General features: G+C 31.6%; 1 protein-coding gene across 2 annotated transcripts in view; it reads left to right on the forward strand.

The window, feature by feature from the left end:
- LOC114336078 (uncharacterized) overlaps positions 1–25,113 on the forward strand; it is a 437,383-nt gene that overhangs the window by 120,557 nt on the left and 291,713 nt on the right. For both annotated transcript variants that reach the window (XM_050645495.1, XM_050645496.1), the window contains exon 2: positions 9,519–9,543. The gene's annotated coding sequence lies outside the window, so the exon portion shown is untranslated. The remainder of the gene's footprint in view (positions 1–9,518; positions 9,544–25,113) is intronic.

Here is a 25,113-nt window from a genome sequence, read left to right on the forward strand (position 1 = left end):
GACAAATAAAACGACTATTGGGACCGTGCAAGTTCGGAAAAGCGACACCTGGTTTCTTCGCTCTGCACTTTTATTCGCACTTTTAATTATATTGGCCAATCATATGGTCCTGGTTGCTGGATAATTGTCAAGGCCATAGTCCAAAAAAATAATAAGAAAAAAATGAGATTCAGGTTATGTTATTAAAACGTAAACAATTGTATGTAGTAAATAAAATCAGTTATTAAAATGCAGTAATGCAAGCAAAATACAATTAATTACATTTACCTTTATATAATAATTGCACATCATATTAATATTGCGGAGCAATATATAATTTTTCTTCTCCATTGATAGTAGATATAAAATATACGTCAATTTGACAATTTCAAATGACAATGAATTATTTAAGAAAGTTACAATATTTCTCCGCTATTCTCGCACGGTCGTTTCTTGTATCGCCTCCAAGTACTTGCACACCGCGAATACGGATGATTCGATTTAAAAGGAAACTAAATATCAAAAATGAATAACCATTTTCAATTTCGTTGCAAAACGAAAACACAGCCGAACCATATTCTAGTCCAATCAGAGAGTGCTGCAAGCACCCCTACCGGTTTCGAAACTTATTAGTCTCTCATCAGGAGGCACATATGCTGCTCTCCCTGATCCAACCAAAACAAACCCCGGCGTGCAATCCCGGATTGCAATGAACGAAATGACATAAATTGCTAGCAAAAAGACTACACAACATAATGCAACAACATAATGCTTTACACCCCACCAGAATGAAAACAATGGGAACCTTCTCTGGTTACACCTCCGAGGCTTCTACAATTTGCAAGCCATACGGATGCTGAGACTAAGGAAGATGAGGGAATTCTACAATTTACAATTCACGTCCCATCTGCTCAGCGCGGTAAAGTTTCAACGAGAATAGTTCCCTTCATACTCCACACAGAGTAAATGTAAATCAAAAATGAATAACCATTTTCAATTTCGTTGCAAAACGAAAACACAGATGAACCATATTCTAGTCCAATCAGAGAGTGCTGCAAGCACCCCTACCGGTTTCGAAACTTATTAGTCTCTCATCAGGAGGCACATATGCTGCTCTCCCTGATCCAACCAAAACACACCCCAGCGTGCAGTCCCGGATTGCAACGAACGAAATGGCATAGATGCCTTAGCGGCAACTGCTAGCAAAAAGACTAAGTTTTCACTCTAATGGCATATAAAACAACATAATGCTATTCTACACCCCACCAGAATGAAAACAATGGGAACCTTCTCTGGTTACACCTCCGATGCTTCTACAATTTGCAAGCTATACGGATGCTGAGACTAAGGAAGATGAGGGAATTCTACAATTTACAATTCACGTCCCATCTGCTCAGCGCGGTAAAGTTCCAACGAGAATAGTTCCCTTCATACTCCACACAGAGTAAATGTAAATCAAAAATGAATAACCATTTTCAATTTCGTTGCAAAACGAAAACACAGCCGAACCATATTCTAGTCCAATCAGAGAGTGCTGCAAGCACCCCTACCGGTTTCGAAACTTATTAGTCTCTCATCAGGAGGCACAATGCTGCTCTCCCTGATCCAACCAAAACAAACCCCAGCGTGCAGTCCCGGATTGCAACGAACGAAATGGCATAGATGCCCTAGCGGCAACTGCTAGCAAAAAGACTATATTTTCACTCTAATGGCATATAAAACAACATAATGCTATTCTACACCCCACCAGAATGAAAACAATGGGAACCTTCTCTGGTTACACCTCCGAGGCTTCTACAATTTGCAAGCCATACGGATGCTGAGACTAAGGAAGATGAGGGAATTCTACAATTTACAATTCACGTCCCATCTGCTCAGCGCGGTAAAGTTCCAACGAGAATAGTTCCCTTCATACTCCACACAGAGTAAATGTAAATCAAAAATGAATAAACATTTTCAATTTCGTTGCAAAACGAAAACACAGCCGAACCATATTCTAGTCCAATCAGAGAGTGCTGCAAGCACCCCTACCGGTTTCGAAGCTTATTAGTCTCTCATTAGGAGGCACATATGCTGCTCTCGCTGATCCAACCAAAACAAAAGTCCCGGATTGCAACGATAGCTAGAAACGTTTGTTTATCTTAATTTAGTAGGGTGTACAGTACCTACACTTTATGCCAAGTACCATAAGGATATGTCAAATAGTTTTATAGTACCGGCCACACATACGGGAAGTACGATAAGGATATGCCAAATAGTTTTAAATTACTGGGTACAAATAATTTTTAAATTTTAGTCATACGAATCATATCATGAATTAATCAAAATAACTGTGCCGTGTCATATTTAACTTCAAATATCTCGAAAACTAATGACTTTATCTTTACAAACGAAGAGTATATTATGTACGTAGAAAGTATTGGAGAATCTAAAAATGGCACTAAAATAGCAATTCCTTCAGTGGCGTAGAATTTAAGAAGGGTCAACCATTCACTATCCCCTGTGGTACGCCTCTGGTAGTAGTTATAAACGTTTGTTTATCATAATTTAATAGAGTGTATAGTAGTCGCACTTTATGCCAAGTATGAAAAGGATACGTTGAATAGTTTTAAAATGCTGAGCAAAAATAATTTTTAAATTTTTAGATAAAACACCCTGTAACTCAGTAAGAAACCACATTTTATTTAAGCGTTTTAGGTTAAATCTTCGTATTTTGTGCTAAGGTTTCTTCAGTTACTATATGGACAATTATTAATGAAACACCCTGTATATCATTTACGACCGAACTAACTTCAACTAATAAAAATAAGGTATCATACCTGATGTTCACAGTGGATTGAACGGTCAAGAAACATCGACAGCGGAAACTGATACATGCATCAAAGATACAAATTCATCATTAGATAGATTAGATACGTCTGCTAAGAAAGATTAGTACCCAACGAAGAAAAATATTGTAAGGAAGAGACAGGAATCCAAGTACATATTTGCAAAAAGAATATCTTGAAGAAACTGAGGAACTCTGGTCACGAATATGGAGAAAAACCTAAGAAGGCGTAGAAAAACGGTAAAATTAACGAAAATGAAAGAATTGGGACCTGGATGTAACTATAAATGTAACAGAAAATGTAAATCAGAATTATCTGAAAATTAATAACTCAATTTATTTAATAATTTTTGGACAATAGATGATCATGGCAAACAAAACGAATATTTATGTAGATATGTTCTCAGATAATAGGAAAAGTTTGAAAAGTTAAAAGAGTCCAGAAGAAACTGGACATATGTATGAATATAATTTCAGGAAGGTGAAGACCGTATACCTGAAGATATGCGTGATCGCCATAAGAACCGATCAAATGCTGTAGACAGGAAAATGCACAGCAAACGATTTAAAAGACCTAAGTCAAAATGATATTTTTCTGTTATCAATGTTAACAAAATACCGAATTGGGATTTAGACATAGATAATCGACTTTATTGAGTAGAGCCAGAACCTAAGACAGACTAGGAGAGAGAAAGACAGCTTTAGCAAATGTCCCTCTTAATATTTGAGGCATTCCCACGTAGCGCCATTTAATTTAGACGACAAAAATATACACCAATAAAGTCGGAAAAATGAAAGAGTACCCATGAACGATCACATAAATCACTTATTTTGTTTGATCACATCAATCACTCTTTTTCTATAAATAACAAACGTTTGTTATAGAAAAAGATAGCAAATACAAAATAAGTGATTGATGGGATCGTTCACGGGTAATTTTTCATTTTAACTATTTATAATGGGAAATAAGCCACAATATTATTAAAAAATGATTTTTATTAACGTTTCGACGCCCAAATCGGGTGCCGTTGTCAAAATACAAAATACTTTGGGCGTCGAAACGTTAATAAAAAGCATTTTTTAATAATATTGTGGCTTATTTCCCATTATAAATAGTTAAAATTGTAAAAATGCCACAAGAAAATAGCTTCAGAACAACATTCATTTTTCATTCTTCCGACTGTATGTATGTTTAAACTGCGTAAAGCTTGCTAGAATATTTGAAAATTTCAGAAAGAAATTTTTGTACATGCTGTATTAACACGCCGACCTCCATGAAATGAATCATTACAGAAATTTGTTTTTGAGAATATAGAGATTTTTTAAAATATTCAGCAGGCTCTTTGTAGTTAAAACACACGCAGTTTCTGCCTTTACCTATTTTCTCTTTCCCAATGAGCTGCTTCTTTGAATTTTAAAATTACAATAACCCAATATAAGATTTAATAATTAGACTTCCTCTTGATCTGCCTATCTTGACGAATGTTGGCGATCATCATGGTAATCTTTATCTTATCTGCAGCAGCCGAAAAAGCTGCACTTGTTTTGAACCAGGTTCTGAGTTTCTTCAACCAGGATATTTTTCTTCTTCCTGGACCCCCTTTTCCAAATATTTTTCCTTGCAGGATGGCTTGTAGGTTGTAGGAAGGCATATCTGGATTCATTTCGCATAACGTGTCCGAAGTATTGTAACTTTCGAGATTTGATGGCGGTCAGTACCTCTCTTTTTTTCTTCATTCTTCTGAGGACCTCCTCATTTGTGACTATGTCAGTTTACGCGATTTTAAGTATTCTCCGATATAGCCTCATCTCAAATGCTTCCAATTTTCTGCACATATCTTCGTTCAAAGTCCACAGCTAATGGCATAATGTGTCGATCATTGAGTTACTCTAAATCATGACTTGGAATCTTGAACTCCTTCATCTTCGCACCATCGAAATTCCCCAATGTTGAGACATATTTGAAGCCACTTCAAAGAAGGTTTCAAATTGTCATCGCATTTCAGTTAGTTTTAAGATGCTCTCTTCAAATAAACTGTAAGTTGTTAAAAGGTCCAAAGATTTTGATCGCAGTGTTTTCGAGACTATATTGAGGGTTTCAAGGATTTTATTTTGCACAACTAGTAACAAAACACATTTGAATGATTCTAGTTTCTTTTTTTCATTTGTGCTTCTTCATCTCTTTCATTTCTTTTGTTACTTGTCAGAACTAGACTTAAAAGGCACTTCAAAACATCGCAAAATCTGTGTTTCAATGTATTGACTGCATCAAATCTTCCAGCCCAGCGTGCTGGATTGAGAGGTTTTAGAGTCACTTTTGAAGAATATCTTTGAGATTGGTATGTGGACTTCAGTGCCTCCCAACGAACGATACTGTTCGTTGGGAGTTGGAAAAATATGAAGATATAAAGGTTTATTTAGAGAAAATGCAGGAACAGGTAAACCAGATTGCTGAGAAGATACAGATAATTGAAAAGGTGGAAGAAAAATTCGAGAATGCGTTAAAATTTGATATGGAAAAAGTGGAAGAAAAATTGAAGGAGATAGGAAAGTGCCAAAAGGAGGAGACCGTCGGGAAGTAATTGTATACAACTGTAATGAGAGCAGAATCCAATTTGGCGGGGATATTAGAAAACGACATCCGGTACCTTTCATTAAAATCTTAAAAAACAAATTCCAACATATGCAGAACTTTGAAAACTGCAAAAAAGTTATAAGAAGCCATCTAAAAGACGGAGCTGCTTTGTGGTTTGAAAGCAAAGAAAATGAGGTGACTTCATGGAGAGATTTTGAGACAAAGTTTTTTATAATGGTGCAGGTGAAACAGGTTAAAATCGATCATTGAAGTTGTTAGAATTAATATGCCGTGTACTTATGAATTGAACACGTAGAATTTGACTGAAAGTACTTTAAAAAGTTTATTTCACCTCGTTACAATCTATGCACGGCCAACCAAACGGGGGCCCCGGGGCACTGCCCCGGTTGCCCCAATTGTAGTTACGGCCCTGGGTTGTTGGTCCATTCTTCATTTATTATGTGTGTTATGGGTTATGGTGCCGAGGTAGTTGTAGTGCTTCACTTTTTCTAAAAGGGTTAGGTTGACGTAGATTTGATGAGTTTAACTTATGTTATGTTATCTTTTTCTTGCTAATGGTCATAAATAGAGAGCGGAGTATATGCAACAAAACATTACCAAAATATGCGCATATATATGCATTACTTTTACTACAAATATGCAGGTATTTTTTCTTCTTCTTCTTCAGGTGCCATCTCCGCTACGGAGGTTGGCAATCATCATAGCTATTTTAATTTTTAATTTTTTTAAATTTTTTTTTAATTTTTTTTTTATTTTTTTTTATTTAATTTTTTTTATTTTTAATTTTTAATTTTTAATTTTTTTTTTAATTTTTAATTTTTTTTAAATTTTTTTTTATTTTTTTTTATTTTTATTTTTTTTTAATTATTATTTTTTATTAGTATTTTTTCTAAATTTGTCTAAATATGCAAATGCATATTAAAAATACTCAAAAATTAAACAATATATTAAATATAAACATTTATGTTTAAAAAATTCAACCTACATTTATGTTTAATACATATTTATTTTTCACATGAAAACAAATGAAATGACACACAAAAACTGATATTATAATTAAATTAAGAATCTAAATTATAGTATGAATTTATAATCAAATATTTTTCAAACTTTTCAACTAGCAACTTTTGCCTTCTATCACTAAAGACGTGTTTGGACACAGAAAAAGTTGTACAGTTCTACATCTACTGATGTTATAGGACAATATTTTAATTTAGGCAGTAAACTAATTTGCCAAGTCGTAAGATCTTCAGAAAAGTTGCCTTCAAAAATACGTACAACTTTCCTCAAACAATCGAAGCCCTCATTTTTTTCTAAAATATTTTTTAATTTATTTCTAATTGTAATCCCTGTATTTCCGGGAATTTTTTGACAATGAGCAGAAAAAGTGTTAACAAGATTAACCGAATCACTTAATTGTAAATTCCTTTGTTTTAATGACTTTATTAGATCTGGTAAAAAACTAAAATTAACTTTTATGAACATAAGTTCTTTAGCAATTTGTACGTTACTTAAAAGTTCTTGACTTTCAGTTACACACTGCGAGTCATTTTGAATATCTAACACAACGTCTTTTATGGCATCAAAATGATTTGAGTAGAAAATTGCTGCTTTAATCCATGTTCCCCATCTTGTAATTACGTGCTCTGGAGGCAAGTTTACACCTGGTAATTTTTCTTTATACATTTGCACACGTAAAGGTGCTTTCAAAAATACTTTTTTAACGTTTAAAATTAATTTATTGACTAAATCAAATTCACCTCTAAGAACTTCTGCTACTCTGTTTATGCCATGTAGAAGACAACTGACGTGTACCATATTTGGGTAAAATATTTTCAAATGTTGTCCTACCTTTACCATATACGGAGCAGCATCTGATAAAAATATTAAAAAATGTTCACTTTTTATTTCTGTTGGCAAAAAGAAAGCAGAGAGTGTTTGCTGAATGAAACGGCTTACAGTCACATTATTGGTGTTCTCCAGTTGTTTTTCAGCTATTAAATAAGGTTTCCCTGGTTCATCCTCTTTTAAGGCGCCGATTATAAGATGCACCATATATCGACCACATGCATCTGTACTTTCATCGACAATTACGTAAAAGGTGTTATCGCTTAAAGAAACTTTAATTTCCTCAATTACTCCATCATAGAATGCATTCACATTGCCCTTTCTTAGCGTTGCCTCGTTAGGAATATTGAAGTTACAATATTTTTGCAAAAATTGCCTAAAATGTATATTTTGTAATTTTTTTAACGGAATGTTTGCTGCCAACAAAGCTTTATACAGGTCTTGATTAAACAAACGTTCTTCTTTTTTTTGATTCATCTTGATCTTGAACATTTTGAAAAGATGTATGAATGGACTGCTGAACGGGTCCTAATGCAATCTTTTTTAGCTTCAACTTATGAGTAGCAGTTTTTAAATGTTGGTCGACTTGAAACTTCTTCTCACAGAAAAACTGTAAAAAAAAATGTTCAAGCACCAAAAATAAATCAATTTCCATACGAGAAGCTGAAGAACAAAAGCGGAATTGTCTACAATTTGATGGATTTTTGTATTTTGATGCTTCTCTCTATGTCCGTCTTTATAGAAGTAAAAGCGAATTTGTCGAATAAAAACACTCTTTCCAGAAAAATTTCTTTTGTGGGACATGATGCTTTTGTTTGTCAGTTCCTCATTTAAAAAATGAAATGTGAAAATGAATGTAATTTACGATTTTGGAACAGGCCTTGCAAAATACTTTGTCTCCACTTAGCTTTAACTCGGGAAAACACTTTTTTAAATGGTAGAAATATTTAAATTTAATATATACCAATCATTTCAAAAACACTAAAAACGATACAACGTTTACTTTAAACAAATGTTGTCCGGAAACTGACAAAATAAATATTAGACCCTTAAAAGCAGGTAGGTACCTACGACTTGCTACGCTAATAAAATAATATTTTTCTGGGAACACCCATAATTGTTAAATTCAGGTAGTAATGGGAAAGTCCAGATAGATAATAATGAGCGATAGATAGATAAATAACGAGCTCGATCATATCGAAGTTATAAAATTCCAACTAAGAGAGGAAAATTTTAAACTTTTATATAATTTATTTTTAAAATATGCAAAATAAATCGTGTTTAGCTTAAATATGCAATGTTGTGTTTGTTGTCTGAAAATATGCAATATATGAATCTATATGCACTTTGCATATATTCCGCTCTCTAGTCATAAACTTTGTCTTCTTTACGTTTATATTGAGTCCATATTGTTGACTGTAATAAGTGATTTTGTTCATAAGGAATTGTAGGTCTTCTAGTACTAGTATAATTAGACTACTCCAGTAAATATTTGATTGTATTGTCGAGTTTCAGATTTCACTGTGTAGAATTATCATTTAATTTATGAGTGTAAATTATTTGAATTTAATATGAAATTTGAAACTTTATGAAGTGAGTTTTGGTGTGTCAGTTGATAAGAAATGATTATTATCGGAAGCCATCTTTGATTTCAATTTCATTTAGAAATACTGTAAATACATTTCATTTACATTTTGTTTACTTACCAAAGTTGTTACTATTTAAATTATTATAGTACAATTTGAGTTTACCTACATGGTAACGCTTTCATAATGAGAAAGGAGAAATCTTTTTTTATACCTCACTTTGTTAGTGACATTTTTCTGACATTCGTTATGATTACTTGTTTTGTAGAAATAAGACTCTTTGGAAAGTATATACTTTTCTGAAACTTTTACACTTCAACAATTATGTGACATCTTATTTTTAAATATTTTAAGTGTCAGTGATTTATGCCTAGTTGCACCAACAGATCTTAAGCTCCAGCTTAGCTAAGCTCTACTTATAGATAGGGCCTCCTTGAGTATCACTTACGTTGCATCATAATTTTAGATTCTTACCTTATCAATTATATCTATTATTATATTATGGTATTATTATTGTTATATATTATAATTATATTATATTAATTCTTATGATATTCTCGACTTAAGCTTAAGGTCTGTTGGTGCAACCGGGCATTACTGTTTTAATTCATTCTAGAAAAATTGTAAATGAATGCTTTAGATCTCTATATTTCAGTAATATCTAATTTTGTCTTTTTTATAGGTGACCCTACAAGACATAAGTTACTGTAAGTAAATCTTTATAATCTAATTGAAATATTTTAGCTTTTTTTTAATTAGTATTCAAAAATGTTATAATCTTATCTTATTATAACCGCGTTAAAACGTGTTTTTGTCATCATTTTTCTAATACCTTCTATTCAGAATTTTCTCGGTCAGCCTTTTTCCATTTGATTTTGGTATTCATATCACCACCTTTAAGGTTAATTTTTAGATTTGGTCTAATAGCGGCTGATGATAATTTTGGCTAGGAGGCGCTGGTTCGAGAAGACAAAAAATAAATAGGTAGGTACTTACCATTACCAAAAGCCTACTTCATAAAACAAAACTCAATCCTTCTGTTTTTCTCAAAGATAAACCTTTTGATCTCTTTTAGATTTTCGCTTCGTTTTCAGAAAGCCATTAAGCTTCTACTCCATACTGTTAGGTAGAAAAAACAACATTTATTATGAGTTTCTGAGCATGAAGATTCTGTCGAATTTGCGCCTACTACTAGCCAAAAAATAAATATTACTATGAAATAATAATTGCAAAGAGAGATGTAAAAAGAGCAATCGTTAGTAATATTAAATATTATAAATTATAATAATTAAAATATATTTAGTAAAAATTATTTAAATTGATTATGTATTATTTACCAAGTAAAATAGTAAATATAGTCGGTTCGTTAGACTCAGACACAACTGGCTAGTGATTTTAGTACGTATTTTTTTTTTGTTTTTGACCAATTGTGCCAAAATTGTCCAAATTACTAACTATTTAGCAATTATTAAATATTTAGTTATTATTTTTTTTGCCAATTTTACCAAATTGGCAAAATTACTTACTAAAATCACTAGCCAGTTGTGCCTGAGTTTAGCGAACCGACTACAGTAAAAATTATTTACCGATTGTTAAATGAGTCGTATAATTCCAATATCCGCTAACTCCACTTTTTGCATATTTTGAACTATACCTATTTGGTTTTAGATAGTCTGTGCAATTTTTTAGATGTTATTATGTTCGTTTTGTACCTAAAACTGCCAGATCCCTACTAAATTTGACAGTAACGTTAAGAATTTTTTCCAAAACCCGCCAGCTCCTTTCATTCTGAAGATTTCAATATGGCGCTACAGTTCAAAACTGTGTTGTCCTTAATTTGCTTTTATTAATTAAAATAATGGAAGAAATAACTAAACAAGATGAAACAGCATGTCCCAATAAAAGAAGAAAAAGGAAAAGTCGTTAAATTCACCTAGTACATAGTTATATCCAAAATTCGCTAGTTCCACGCTATCTCCACTGGTTAGTTTCAAAACCTGATAAATCCACTTTTTTATACATAAACAAATTTTTATCTTTTGTTTTATTAACCAAGTTACTTAAATCAGAGTTGTCAACAAAATATAATTACTTTCCCTAATGGAATAACTTCAATTCATTTAGACAGGTGCTCTGAAATAATAAATACAGTTTTTTGCTTTTACTGAAAATATGTTGCATGTGGAGTTAGCGGATATTGGAATTATACGACTGAAAATGACTTTTCTTATTGTAAATAAAATTAAATATCAAGATAGGATATTGTCCCAAAAATCATGGGATAAAATCTCATACTAATAATTATTATTTTGACATTCCATACAATACTTGTTTAATATTCATGTTAATTTATGACTACTTTAAATAAGTGTAACAGTTAATTGTGGTTAACATGTCACGTTATTTTAAAAAAGTGAACTGCTCATGATCTCATTGCAATTTGCGACACCAAATACTGTGAGAAAGAACTTGAAATTAGAAACATGTCCGGCATTGAAAAGTTAACCATAACTGATAAATCAACTCAACAAAATATTTCAAAATGTATGTATTTCTTCAATTTTTTCTCATATCAAGTGTGACAGAAACAAAAAATTGCTGTATCACATTTTAGACTTCATTGCCAATCCTAGTAAAGAACTCATTTATCATGTCTAGTGTGTGCGTTGTAGTTAGCGATACACGATACCGCAATGTACATATATTATTAACATACACTTTATGTTCCATGGTTTGCTAATTCGAACATTATTTCTTGCAGATGCAGACGGATTTTATGCGCCACACTTATTTAGTTCGAATCTTGTGTTAGATAGATATTATATTAAACTCATTGTCGCCGAAGGCAATAGGGATGGCAAATAGTTTTTCAATAAATTTTTTATCTATAAGATTTTTTTCTTATTAGGACGTTGCCGATAATTCTGTTTGATCTATTTGACATACATATTTATTTGATTGATTGAACTAAATTAATTTTAACCACACAGATACAGAATATACATATTATAATATCTCGAGTGTCATATTCAGTTTAAATTTTACAGTAAAAAGCATGTTAAAAGCGCAGGCCCAAAATTTCGGACCAATGCTTTTTAAATGCATTCGTTTTTTTTTCGAATCCTGAGAATTATTACCGAGGGCCGACAGTTCCTTAGAATAAACAAAAAGTTTCTTTTGAATGAGAAATGTCTGTTTAAGCCCGATAATAATAGGGGAGTGCATATAGATTTTTACTTCGGAAAAAATCAAACAATATAGAACTTTTTGTAATTTCATTAAGAAATGTTTAATAAACAACATATCAAAATGTTCTACTAGAGAAGTGGGTGCTTCATTTTTTATTAAACAAATGAACTACGAAATTAAATTTTTTTTAAATAACTCCGAAAATATAAATTTTGGAAAAAAACTGACTTGACCGTTGAAAAACTCAGAAAATTTTACAAAAAAAAATTATATAAAGAATTTTCTAAAATTAAAGCTGTATCTTCTATAATTTTTTATTTATAACCCTAAAGTCACCCTTCTCACAAACATTGGCGCACTGTAAACTAACGTACGGCGAAGTGTACGGTTGAGTTATTTTAATGTAATTATTTAACTAAAGGATCAAATTAAATTTTACAAATTGAACATGAAAGAAGAATAATTAAGCTATCTTATGGTTATAATAGAAAGAAATAAAATATATGGGCATAAGTACGGTGTGGGCGGAAAATGAGCCTTACATGAATTTTGTTTAAAAATGATTTAAAAATGTGTAACCAATACAATTTTTCTTATAAAACTCTCAATTTTGCACAACTTACCTTTCAAGCACCTTGCTAAATGATGTTTCATTCAAAAAAAATCTCAAAAATTTAATTCAAATGATATGACGTTTTAAAAAATGTAATTTTTGAAATCTTCATAGTTTTATAGAATTACCACCACTTTAAGAAGGTATTACTTAAGTTTGAACGGATCTATTACAGTTTTATATGTACTTTTTTAAAGCTTAGGATGTAATCTTAAAAATACTAAATTATTTTACTTTAGAGATGAAATAAACTATTTCTTTTTAAGAAAATTAAGAAAGATAACAAAAATGTAATACAAAAACCGAAAATTACCAGATAAAAAAATGTTTATACAAAGTGATCAAAACTTTTTGCTGTAAAACGTACCTAAAATACATTTAATAATAAGCTTCAACAATAATAAATGTTAAGCAAAAAAATTTTTTTAGATACAGTATGTCTGCGTAACTTGGAACCTATTACTAACTTTTTTATTATCAGTTTTACGAAAAAAAAAGGTATTCTTTATACAGGGTGTTTCATTGGGAAACGGAAATACCTTAATGCCAAGATGGTTCTAGGTATACTAAATTTTTTGCCCTACCGACTTTTATATTCGAGTTACAGGGTGTTTTATCGATTTTGCTCATTTCTTTGATAAGCCATAACTTTAGAACCACCCTGTATATTTTTTTAATATTTGGTAAACATATCTCGCATTAAAAACCCAAACGATCGACATACTAATCACAAGAAAAATCCAGATCCGTATTAACAAAAAATTATAAAATAATTGTGACCTTAAAAAAACACCCTGTATATTGAAATTTGGAAATCTGTTTGCATATTTGAAAAGAGTACAAAAAACTAAGTCTAATAGTTTGCTTCGAATTTTCGGCCAGGCAATTTTTTGACTTTAATTTTGAAATTATATTTAATTTTTTTAGGAACTCCACATTAAAAAGCAGGTATTATTAACTTTTAATTATAAATTATTACATTTATTGAATAAATACTCATTTTAAAATGAATCAATATTTATTTACCACATTGGAAAGACCCTATTATTAATCACAAGAAAAATCCAGGTCCGGATTAACAAAAAAACATAATAAATTTTTGCACAAAAAATCAAAGTGAATCTATAAACTCGGATTTTTGTGGTCTTTTCAAATGTGCAAACAATTTTTGAAAATGTCAATATCCAGGGTGTTGTTTCAAGGTTACAATTACTTTATATTGTTTTGTTAATCCGGACCTGGATTTTTCTTGTGATTAATAATTGGGTCGTTCCAATGTGGTAAATGAGTATTGATTAATTTTAAAATAAGTATTTATTCAATAGCTTTAATAATTTATAATTAAAAGTTAATAATACCTTCTTTAAATGTCAGAGTTCTTAAAAAATGCAATATAATTTTAAAATTAAAGTCATAAAATTGTCTGGCCGAAAAATTGAAGTGAACGATTAGACTTAGTTTTTTGTGCTCTTTTCAAATATGCAAACAGATTTTCAGAATTGCAATATACAGGGTGTTGTTTTAAGGTCACAATTACTTTATAATTTTTTGTTAATCCGGACCTGGATTTTTCTTATGATTAGTATGTCGGTCGTTTGGGTTTTAGATGAGACACATGTGTACCAAATATCAAAAAAAAAGATACAGGGTGGTTCTAAAGTTATGGCTTAGGAAAGAAATTGGCCAAATCGATAAAACACCCTGTAACTCGGTTATAAAAGTCGGTAGGTCAAAAAATGTAGTATACCTAGAACCGCCTCGGTGACCTCTATTCACAATTAAAGTATTTCCGTTTCCCAATGAAACACCCTGTATAATACTCTGAATCGTATATAATCTAGGACGCAATCATCAAATATCAAATTTAATTATTGTTATACGAGGTATGTCAAAAAATATGAATTTCACTCAAGAGTAAAGTGCCTTTACATTTCACAATATCGAAAATTGTTATTAAGAAAAGTTGTTTGGAATTAAAAAATTTGTTTTAGTGTTCAATTACATCCTTCTAATTAAAATATTGTGAATAATAAAGGCACTTAACTCTTAAAAAAAATTCATATTTTTTACATACCTCGTATAAAATTGAAAAAGTTTGATATCTGATGGTTGTATCTTAGATTTTAGACCAGGGAGAGCATTTTATGAAGAATAACTTTTTTCGTAAAAGTGATAATAAAATAGTTATCATAATTGTAATAAAATGATGATAAGTATCCGTAATTTGAGAAAAAATTGAATTTTTTTTTTCGATTAGGATGATGTAATTGTATATTTAGACATAGTTTTCAATTTCAAACAACTTTTCACAATAGCATTTTTTGATATTCGGGAATATAAAGGTACTTTACTCTTTAACGAAACTCATATTTTTGACATAACTCGTATAAAATTGATAAAATTTGATATCTGATGGCTGAGTTTTATATTTTTGACTATCCAGAGCATTTTATTAAGAATAACTTTTTTTCGTAAAGTTGATAATAAAAAAGTTTTCCATGTGGCTCCTAGCTACGCAGACACACTGTATGAGAGCTTCTGTATAAGAATTTTCAAATTGCAATGTCATATTCGAATTCAGCATAATCAAAAACAAAATACAAACATATTTGATCAAAGTAAAATGATGAATTTAACGATATTTTTGAAATTATTTATACAAAAAAATTGTTATTTTTTAAACAATTAATAAACAATTAGCGGCCAAATCTGCGAGTAGAACTTTTTACTTTAATATGTATATAAACTAACAAAAAAGTTTTAGAAAAATATAAGCTTGTTTGAATTTTTCCGAAACAATGCATATTTTCGTTCTAATTGCACTCCCCTAAAAGAAAAAAGCAATAAACTGAAAACAAAAAAGTAAACAGAGCACCTACTAGTAAATTTGCGTAGAACATCTTTTCTAATAAAGTTAGCCGTTCACAATTGAGATTAAACTAGCAAATAAAAGCTGCTGCAGATTCAGATATCTATGCATTGGAGACTCATAAAGTTGTAATTGTAATAATTGTAATTAAGATAATTAATTGTACTGAATAAGTTATAATTTAATATATTCTTCAGCTGACTTGGTTCTTCAGAAATGTTGTTGATGCTTGGAATTAGTTTTACGTTTTGATATATTGCTTTAACTTAAAAAAATTGTATAGTATTGTAACTTTACTCTCTTCTTCTTCTTCTTCTTGTAATAGGACTATGTCCTGTTTCTTCTGTTACAGTCTTTGCTGCGATCCAGAGCTCCAACTCTCGTACCATCGTTTTTTGGGTCTTCCTATGGGTCGCTTGGTGTTGGGCTTCTGTGTTTTCGCCCAATGCGCTATACGTTCAGGGTCCATCCGATCTACGTGGTCTCTCCACATGCGTCGTCGCGCTCTTGTCCATCTCACTACGTCTTGAACGCCTAGCTCTCTCAATGTGTCTTCGTTTCGTATTCTATCTCTGAGTGTGATACCTCTTATGGATCTTAGGGCTTTCATCTCTGTTGTTCTCATTATTTGTTTGGTCTTTGTTGTCTCGGCCCTTGTCTCAGCTGCGTATGTCAGTACGGGTCTAACACATGTCTTATAAATGCGGATTTTGCTTTCGGTGCTCATATATTTATTCCGCCAGATTATATCCCTCAGGAAACCAGATATTCTCGCTGCTTTCGTTGCCTGCGGTTTTGATTCTTGCCACAGATGCCTGTCGCTAGATATTTCCACACCTAAGTATCTGCAATCCATTACCTGTTCGATTATACTTTACTCTAAACTGAGCTTTGGGCGAAGATTGTAACATGTCCTTCAGCTAGCGTGGATTCTACTGCTAAGATTTAATGAACGATGGTATAAAATAAACTTTGGATGTTAAATGACAGTACTTTATTAAAACACACAAGATAAAGACATTAACTATATGTACAAATTCACTTCATCATCATCCAGCCTTCTGCTTCCAAACTTGAACATAGGCCTCCCCTAGTTTCTTCCAGTTTTGTCGATCTTGGGCCATCTGCAACTAACTCCCAGCAATCCTTTTGACGTCGTCTGTCCATCGTGAAGGTTGGATTCACTTAGAAAAATTACCAAAAAATAGAAGTGCTCTGATTCTGCAAATTCTAATTTATCTTTTAGCTTAGGCAAAACTTTCAACATTTATATGGGAGTCGGTGTAGTATGTGTTTCTGACGGTGAAATAAAATAGGTATTAAAGGTCATAAAAGGGTTAGGTGTGTTAGTATAAGAAGTTAAAAAATGAAAAAGAAGTCTTTCTTTCTTCCTTTCTTTATCCCATTTCCTTTCCCTATAAGGGTGCCGGATTTGGGATAGCTATTTCATTCTTCTCTATTTATTGTCATTATTTTCAATTCATCGAGTGATTTTTGTTTAAATTTTCCCGCCCCTACTACTAGATGTATCCATTTTTTTCTTGGTCTGCCTTTCTTTCATTTTACGATGTTCTTTGCTTCGTGTACTTTTCTTGTAATTCTGTTAGGTTTTATCCTCATCGCATGTCCATACCACTTACCAGTTTATTGGTTCTTGTTTGGCCATTCTCCTAATATTTCCAATATATTTCCCAATCTATTTTTCCGTCGTTATTATATACTTCCCAGGTATTCGTAAATTGTAACTGTTTCCAATTCTTATTACATTTTACTTATTTCATTATCTCCTTTGTCGCTGATTATATTATCTTACGTTTTTCTTCGTTTATTTCCATCTTTAGTTCTTCTATTTGCTCTACCCATATATCCATTAGTTTTTGCATTTTATTCTCGGAATCTGCTGTTACTACTATTTCGTCCTCAATATATTAAGGTTGTAATCTCTGGTATCCTATTATTGTATGTGAAATAGAACGGTAAGGGAGCTCAAGCGGGGATTTTTGTAGTTACTCGAGCTCGTCAGATTATCACATGGGGAGAAACCTTGTACCTTGTAAATGTACCTCTACTATATATTGGCTCTTAATACAGGGGAGTTCGTTAAGGGGGTCCGAAAAAAATCTATCCTTAGAAAAACTCGAAATCGTTAGATTAAGATAAGGTAAGTTTAGTACAAAACAGTGTATATTTCAAAAATCTGATGATTTGGGCAGGGCGTAAGGAAATGCGTCACAAAGTTTCAATGAACGTCATTTAAAATTTTAAATGCGAAGCCTGCGATATTTCGCGAAATGAACATCAGATCGAAAAACTCCAAAATACACGTATTCAGTATTTATGAAAAATCTATCGAATGACACTTTCTTGAAAACTTTTTCTTGATTTTGTAGATGATAAGCAATTACCTTAGTTTAACTTGACAACGTACGGATTTCATTAAAACAAGGTACAAATGTACGAATGTTCTTAATATAGATGTAAACTGATCGTTGATGACATCGAATGCATTAATCAATCTACTACTGCGTTTAATAACCACAATCAATGCGTTCATGGTAACAATAAACTCAGTTGTTGAAACAATAAATGTTTTGCTTGACCATTTGAAATGTAACGGCTTTTCCTGATCGTGATACCCCGAACTTCTGTGTGTTACCATTGTTAAACAATGCTGTTACCTCTGCCGAAGTGCCGAATAATTTCGTTTCGTTTCCAAGTGTAGTCCGTAATGGAAGGAAGTTTTCGTGTGTCTATTATCGTATTCATTTTTTTCGAATCCTGAGAAAACTAATTAGTATTTTTGAAAAATTTAAACGCAGAATAAAATACTACAGTATTATCGAGGGGGTCTAGGACGTTTCATCACCGCCCTTTCGATGCCGCCAGTTCGATGCCGATGCCTGCTGATTCATCGCCAGTCAATTAATCGCTATCTGATATATTTCCGAATTTTCGACAGTTACAATTATTAGTTATTTTTAGTATTAATTAGGAATTCTAGGAAATGCGAGATATGACGGCGATGAAATGGACTGGCGATGAACCGGCGGCATCGAAACGGCCGGCGATGAACCGGCGGCATCGAAACGTCCCATTCCGTATCGAGGGTCTGAAGTCCCTGAGAACTTCTATAATGACTATTTTAATAAGTCACAGAGGTGAAAAAAATTAATATGATTTTTTATTTCAAATATACCATTCAAAAGAAACTTTCTAAGGGACTTTCTGCCCTCGGTAATAATGCAATCTTTTATTCTGCGTTTACATTTTTCAAAAATACTTATTAGGTTTCTCAGGATTCCAAAAAAATGAATGCTTTTAAAAAGAATTCTATCGAAATTTTGCACCTGCGCTCTCAAAAAGGATTAAAGTGATATACATTTTTGGAATCACTATTTCAAACGCCTTTAAATGAGCTATCACATGATGTACTTTCCCATTTAAAAAAAATCAAAGTTGTGCCTGTCACCAGAAGAGGGATCGCGTAAAGTTCGGAACATTGATGTTATAATATAGTTTGATTATTTTAAAAATCGACCTGTCCGAGCGTTTTGCTTGGAAAAATACATAAGGTAATAAGGGGGGGGGGGGTAACACTTATTCACTTTATACGTGAAATCACACAGAGTGTAAAGTCCATTAGGCTTAGGACAAAAAAGGGGGATTTGCAAAATTATTATTAATCAAATAATATCATACATTGAGCTAATGCATTCAGTAATTATTGTGAATGCACGAAACTGATTGTAGGAATGAATAAAATTGCTTCCAAAAATAACCGTATTTATTGAGGGCATGAACGGAATTAATTGTAAGAATAAACGGAAATAATTGTAGAAATAAACGAAGTTGATTGAATGCATGAAGCAGTATACGTTAGGAGAAATAACACTGTTATTGACACAACGAATAGTCTTCGTCGGTGAATTAACGACGTTGTTGTTTCAATGAATAGTGTTCATTGAAAATGGTAGACGTTTGTCCACCAAAAATTGTATGTGTTTGATGTTTTTTTCTCCATTAGGTCAAATAAAATCTTAAAGAAGGAATTAAAAACGCAAACTAACGATATTGAAATTGCATAAACCTTTTCTAATGAAACATAAAACTTTATGACACTTAATTAAATGTTTCAATCCAGAAATCAAAATGTGCTGTTTATTATACTGCAACTTGAAATCAGCAACATTTACGCCCGGTTTTATAATCAAAGTGAACTTTACCTAAAGTTCACTTTAACGTTAACATTTACCCAAATGAATTGCATTGATAAAGGTACCAACTTAAAATTTAAAGTCCACTTTAACTGATTATGAAACCGAGCGTTAAACTCTTAAATACTTAAACATTTAAATTTAATTTCAAAAGAATTACAGGTTATACCTTTCAATGCGAGACTCAGATTGATGTAATAGCTACATGCTACATCATGGAACAAGGGGAATATCCGAATTGCAAACCCTCAGATTAATGACATCTGGATGGGAATAGTTAATATTAATTATACTAGGTATTAATAATAGAAATTTTTGGATAAAATACAAACCGCATAACTTCAAAATCGCATAAAAAAATCCGCATAAAAAGAGACCTTACTGTATTAATATATGGATGTTCATCGATTAAATAAAAGTAATACATTTGATCAACTAACGAAAATAATGAATTGATGAACATCACTTTGTTGTTCCAATAAAACCAAAAATTGGACAAATTTTAAGTATTGCTTTTGTTGTCTGAATTAACATTTTTATTAATATTACGTACCTTTTTTGTTGAGGGGTGGATTCTTTACGTAAAAATAAGCAACTTTTATTCAAGACATTTTTTCGAATTATGGATAGATGGCGCTATAATCGGAAAAAACGATTGTTGGAAATGGAAAATTAAATTAAAAATGGAAAGTCCACCACTTTATGGAAAATTTAACTTAACTATTTTTGGTTTTAGGACCTACTCTTCACAAGCCAATAGGTCACCATAACGCTCGAGTAACTGCAAATATAGCATACTTTCCTCCCCTACAATTTTAGTTTCTTATATGTTTAATTTTTTATGGTAATAAAACCATATCGTCTCACATACTACTTATTAAAATTTTTGATACTTGCTATCTATGCTTCCGTTTTGGTTTTCTTTCATTATCTTGTTTTATTTTTATTGTTAGTATACGGAAGTGTTTATTGTTTACATTTGTGGATTTCTTTGTTTATGTTTTGTCTAACATTTTGTGTACTCAAAGAAATTGTAAGCTTACTGTGGTTTTCAAATTTTTTATATTTTCAAAGAATATTGCAAAATGTACCGCTCCTGTCGCCAGAGAAACTATGCTAAGCTTGTTGGCAATAAATCTTAAATTTATACTAAACAAATGATTTCAATGTAACGACATAGTTTTAGTTATTTAAGCGTGTCGGGTTTATGTCGAGATTACTTTTCATTTAATTTTTCTCGTAAAATATCGGCAGTAAATAGTACATACCAATTTTTACTACTGAAACATGACATTCTTGAATAGTTTTGCTACAGAATTTCCCACTAAAACTGTTATCTTAATTTTCTTTCTAAGTAGGTATACGTATATTAGGAAATATTTAAATGAGCTGTTGTTTTGTACATGCAGAATAATGAATGATAGAAACTGGTTTGGGAAATATTCCAGCCATTTTCCATTACAAAATTCCAAAATTGTGAACAATGGAAATATGCAAGCCTGCGTAGAAACACAAATTTGATTTATTCATTCAAACATAATATAATTTGATAATTTTTTGTAAATACCAGATTCTTCTTCTTTAGCCCATTTCTATCCAACTTTGGACATGGGCCTTCCCCAAATCTTTACATTTCCGTCTGTCCTTGGCTGCGCTTTTCCAGTTAGTTCCTGCAGCTTTAACAATATCGTCCTTCCATCGCATCTGAGGTTTTCCTCTTCCTCTTCTTCCTGGCCACGGTCTCCAGTTTTGTATTTCAGCATTCCATCTTTTATCTTCCTGTCTCGCATTGTGTCCCGCAAATCTCCATTTTAACTCTGTTATACAGGGTGATCAACTTCTGTGACAAAGTCCAATATATCTGTTATTATACAATATATGAAAAAACGTTGTTAATAAAAGTTATAGACACCTTTAATGTACACATTTTAAAATTAGTGAGAAATATACAGGGTCCTCCATAACACGGTGGCAAACCAAAGTTATGTTTTTTTAAATGAAACACCCTGTATTTTATTCAAAATCTGGTTTCTTTACATTTTTCTAATTCTAGAAATATAGCACTTGTCTAGGATTATACTGAGTGTTTTAAAGTTACGAGCACTTTTATTAAAAAATCATACTGATTTGATCGCCCTGTATGTTTCTAACGGTGTAATATAAACTTATTTTTTTAATGCTTTTGACTGTCAATATTAAAGTAGTTTTGCAACAATGTACAATTTTTTTATAACTACACAAATTGTATACAGGGTAAGTCAAAATTTAAATACAAGATTTTCTTCATAATTTTAAATGGAACACCCTGTATTTTATATTATTATCGAAAAGTTCTATCACTATACTTACATATCTTTTGAATATTCCCTATACCTAAAGTTATTAGTTTTTGAGATATTTTAGTTTTATTGTTGATAGCAACATGTACTACTTAGTTATTAATAACAATACTTTAATTTATCAAAATTTATTAAAAAAACTAAATTAAATAAAAAAAAATGTTCATCGTACCTCTTATGTTATAAAATGTGTTCAAAATGACCTCCCATAACGTCTACACAAGCCTGGAGACGAGTTTAAAAAGACCTACAGATGTTTGTAAGCATTTGTTGTGTGACACTTTGAAAGGCGTTTTGAATCCTTACTCTCATATCATCAACTATTGTTGGAGGTGCCCTATAGACTACGTCTTTAATATAACCCCAAAAAAAGAAGTCACCTTCGTTTAATTCTGGTGATCTGGGTGGCCAGTGAACTGGCCCATCTCTTCCTATCCATCTTTCAGGAAATAGATCATCGTTGAGAAGTGCGTTGTGGTGAGTAGGGGCTCATATGTTGGCGGATGTTTAATGGTACATTTTCAAGTAGAATAGGTAAATGATTCACTAGAAAATTTAAATAAACCTCACCATTTACCGATTCCTCATAGAGAGAAGAACCTATAACGTAATTGCCTCTGATTCCACCCCAAACATTTAAGGACCATCTTGTTTGACTATGTGTCTGAGCACAGTACGGATTGGTTGTGGAATAATAATGAAAATTGTGTCTGTTTACACTACCATTTTTGTGGAATGTTGCCTCGTCCCCCCAAAAAAAAGGACAAACTCAAAAAAATCTCAGTATAACTATTTGTTTTTGTGACCATTGACAAAATTGTACTCTTTTGTATATGATATGGGTGCATGTTGTTTTTCTTGACTATGTTCTGGATAGATCCATAACTTATATCTTGCTCTCTTGTAATATTTTGAATACTTGTATGAGGATTTTCTGTAACAGGCAGTAAAACATTTAATTAATTTTCATTCGCAATAATGAATTTTGTTTTTTTCTTTGCTTCATAAACAGAGCCAGTACGATTAAACCTGTCTAATAAGTTGTCAAATGCTATCTTATTTGGTTGCTGACGCTATGGACACCATTCCTTATAAATTCTTGTGGCAACTAATGAGTTTTTGAAACACTCCTAAAAACCCTATCATGTCTGTCATTTCTTCACGACTAAAATTCATTGTTGGGTAACAATTATAACAATATGGCAAACAATTATAATCAATAACAAAAGTAAAAACGTACAGATATTTAAAATCTTACATCTGACAGTTCTTGTGTCAATTATTTCAAAGCCACCTTAAACAAAAACTTCCAGCAATTTATAGTTTCCATTTCTTCGCGGAAAATTAATATCATTTTGTTAGTAAATATAAAATTGTCGTTATTGTATATAATTTACCATAAAATTGGAGAAAAAATGAAATGCAGTCTAATTTTAATTATCATTACCAAAGTCATTGGAGGTTTCTCATATTATGGGTAATTAATTTACTGTAATAAACGTATCTATGAGTTATCGACAATAAAACTAAAATATCTCGAAAACTAATAACTTTAGGTATAGGGAATATTTAAAAGATATGCAAGTATAATGAAAGAACTTTTCGATGGTAATATAAAATACAGGGTGTTCCATTTAAAAATATGAAGAAAATCTTTTATTTGCATTTTGACTTACCCTGTATACAATTTGTGTAGTGATAAAAAAATTGCACGTTGTTGCAAAACTACTTTAATATGGACAGTCAACAGCAGCAAAAAAATAAGTTTATATTATACTGTTAGAGTCATACAGGGCGATCAAATCAGTATGATTTTTTGATAAAAGTGCTCATAACTTTGAAACACTCAGTATAACCCTAGACAAGTGCTATATCTTTTTAATCAGAAAAATGTAGAGAAACCAGATTTTGAATAAAATACAGGGTGTTCCATTTAAAAAAACATAACTTTAGTTTGGCACCGTGTTATGGAGGACCCTGTATATTTCTTACTAATTTTAAAATGTGTACATTAAAGGTATCTATAACTTTCATTAACAACTTTTTTTAATATATTTTATAATAACAGATATATTGGACTTTGTCACAGAAGTTGATCACCCATGTTCAGTTACATTTTTTACTTTTGTTTTCCCTCTTATTCATTTGTTTGATTTTCTGTCTTGTAGTTTTATTCCCAACATGGATCTTTCCATTTTTCTCTGAGTTATTTCTATTTTGTTTATGTTGGCCTTTGTTAATGTCCATGTTTCTGAGCCATACGTCAGAACAGGAAGGATGCACTGGTCAAATACACGGGTTTTTACGTACTGTTGTATCTTTGTGCTTTTTAGTATCCATCTTCCAAACGCTGCCACGCCAATCGGATTCTTCTCTGTACCAGTGGCGACGCGTGACCTTTTCCAAAGTGTTACCAAAACCAGATGCAAAAAATCTTATTTAACCCGGGAGTAGTCGCGCTCACTTCTGTAACGTCGATAGTCGCGTGTGAGATTCTATCTCAAAATACGCATTTAAAACAAATTTTTATTTTGTACTATTTTTATCTACTTTTTATATTGAAAATATATATTTCTAACAATTTTATTAAAAAAACCTGTGTTAACGGCCACCTGCCAACATCGGCCACCTGTTCTAACGGCCACCTGTTCTAACGGCCAGTTTAAAAATTTCCCAAACCAATTATATGTAGACTACAAAAACTGGCAATACCGTTCACCTTTCTATATCGGCCAATAGTTCTTTCATTTTTAGTGGCCGTTACTGACAAATTTTACTGTACATATTACGAAAAAGGATGATATGAGAGATTCTATCTAATGGCGCGACTACTCGCGGGTTAAAGCTAATTGGCTCTCCCCAAAACTACAAATTCCACAAAAAGAAGAAGAAGAAAAAAAAAGAATGTGTGTGTACTTTGTACGCACGTAAGAAGTTATACTTCTATTATATGATTTAAACGAAATTAATATACTTATTATTTGTATTTTATTTAAATATTAAACTAATTTATACTTACTACTTCTCAAATATTTTTATTAAAACAGTGCCAA

Source organism: Diabrotica virgifera, chromosome 3 (assembly GCF_917563875.1).
Source record: "Diabrotica virgifera virgifera chromosome 3, PGI_DIABVI_V3a".
Taxonomy (NCBI): Eukaryota; Metazoa; Arthropoda; class Insecta; order Coleoptera; family Chrysomelidae; genus Diabrotica; species Diabrotica virgifera.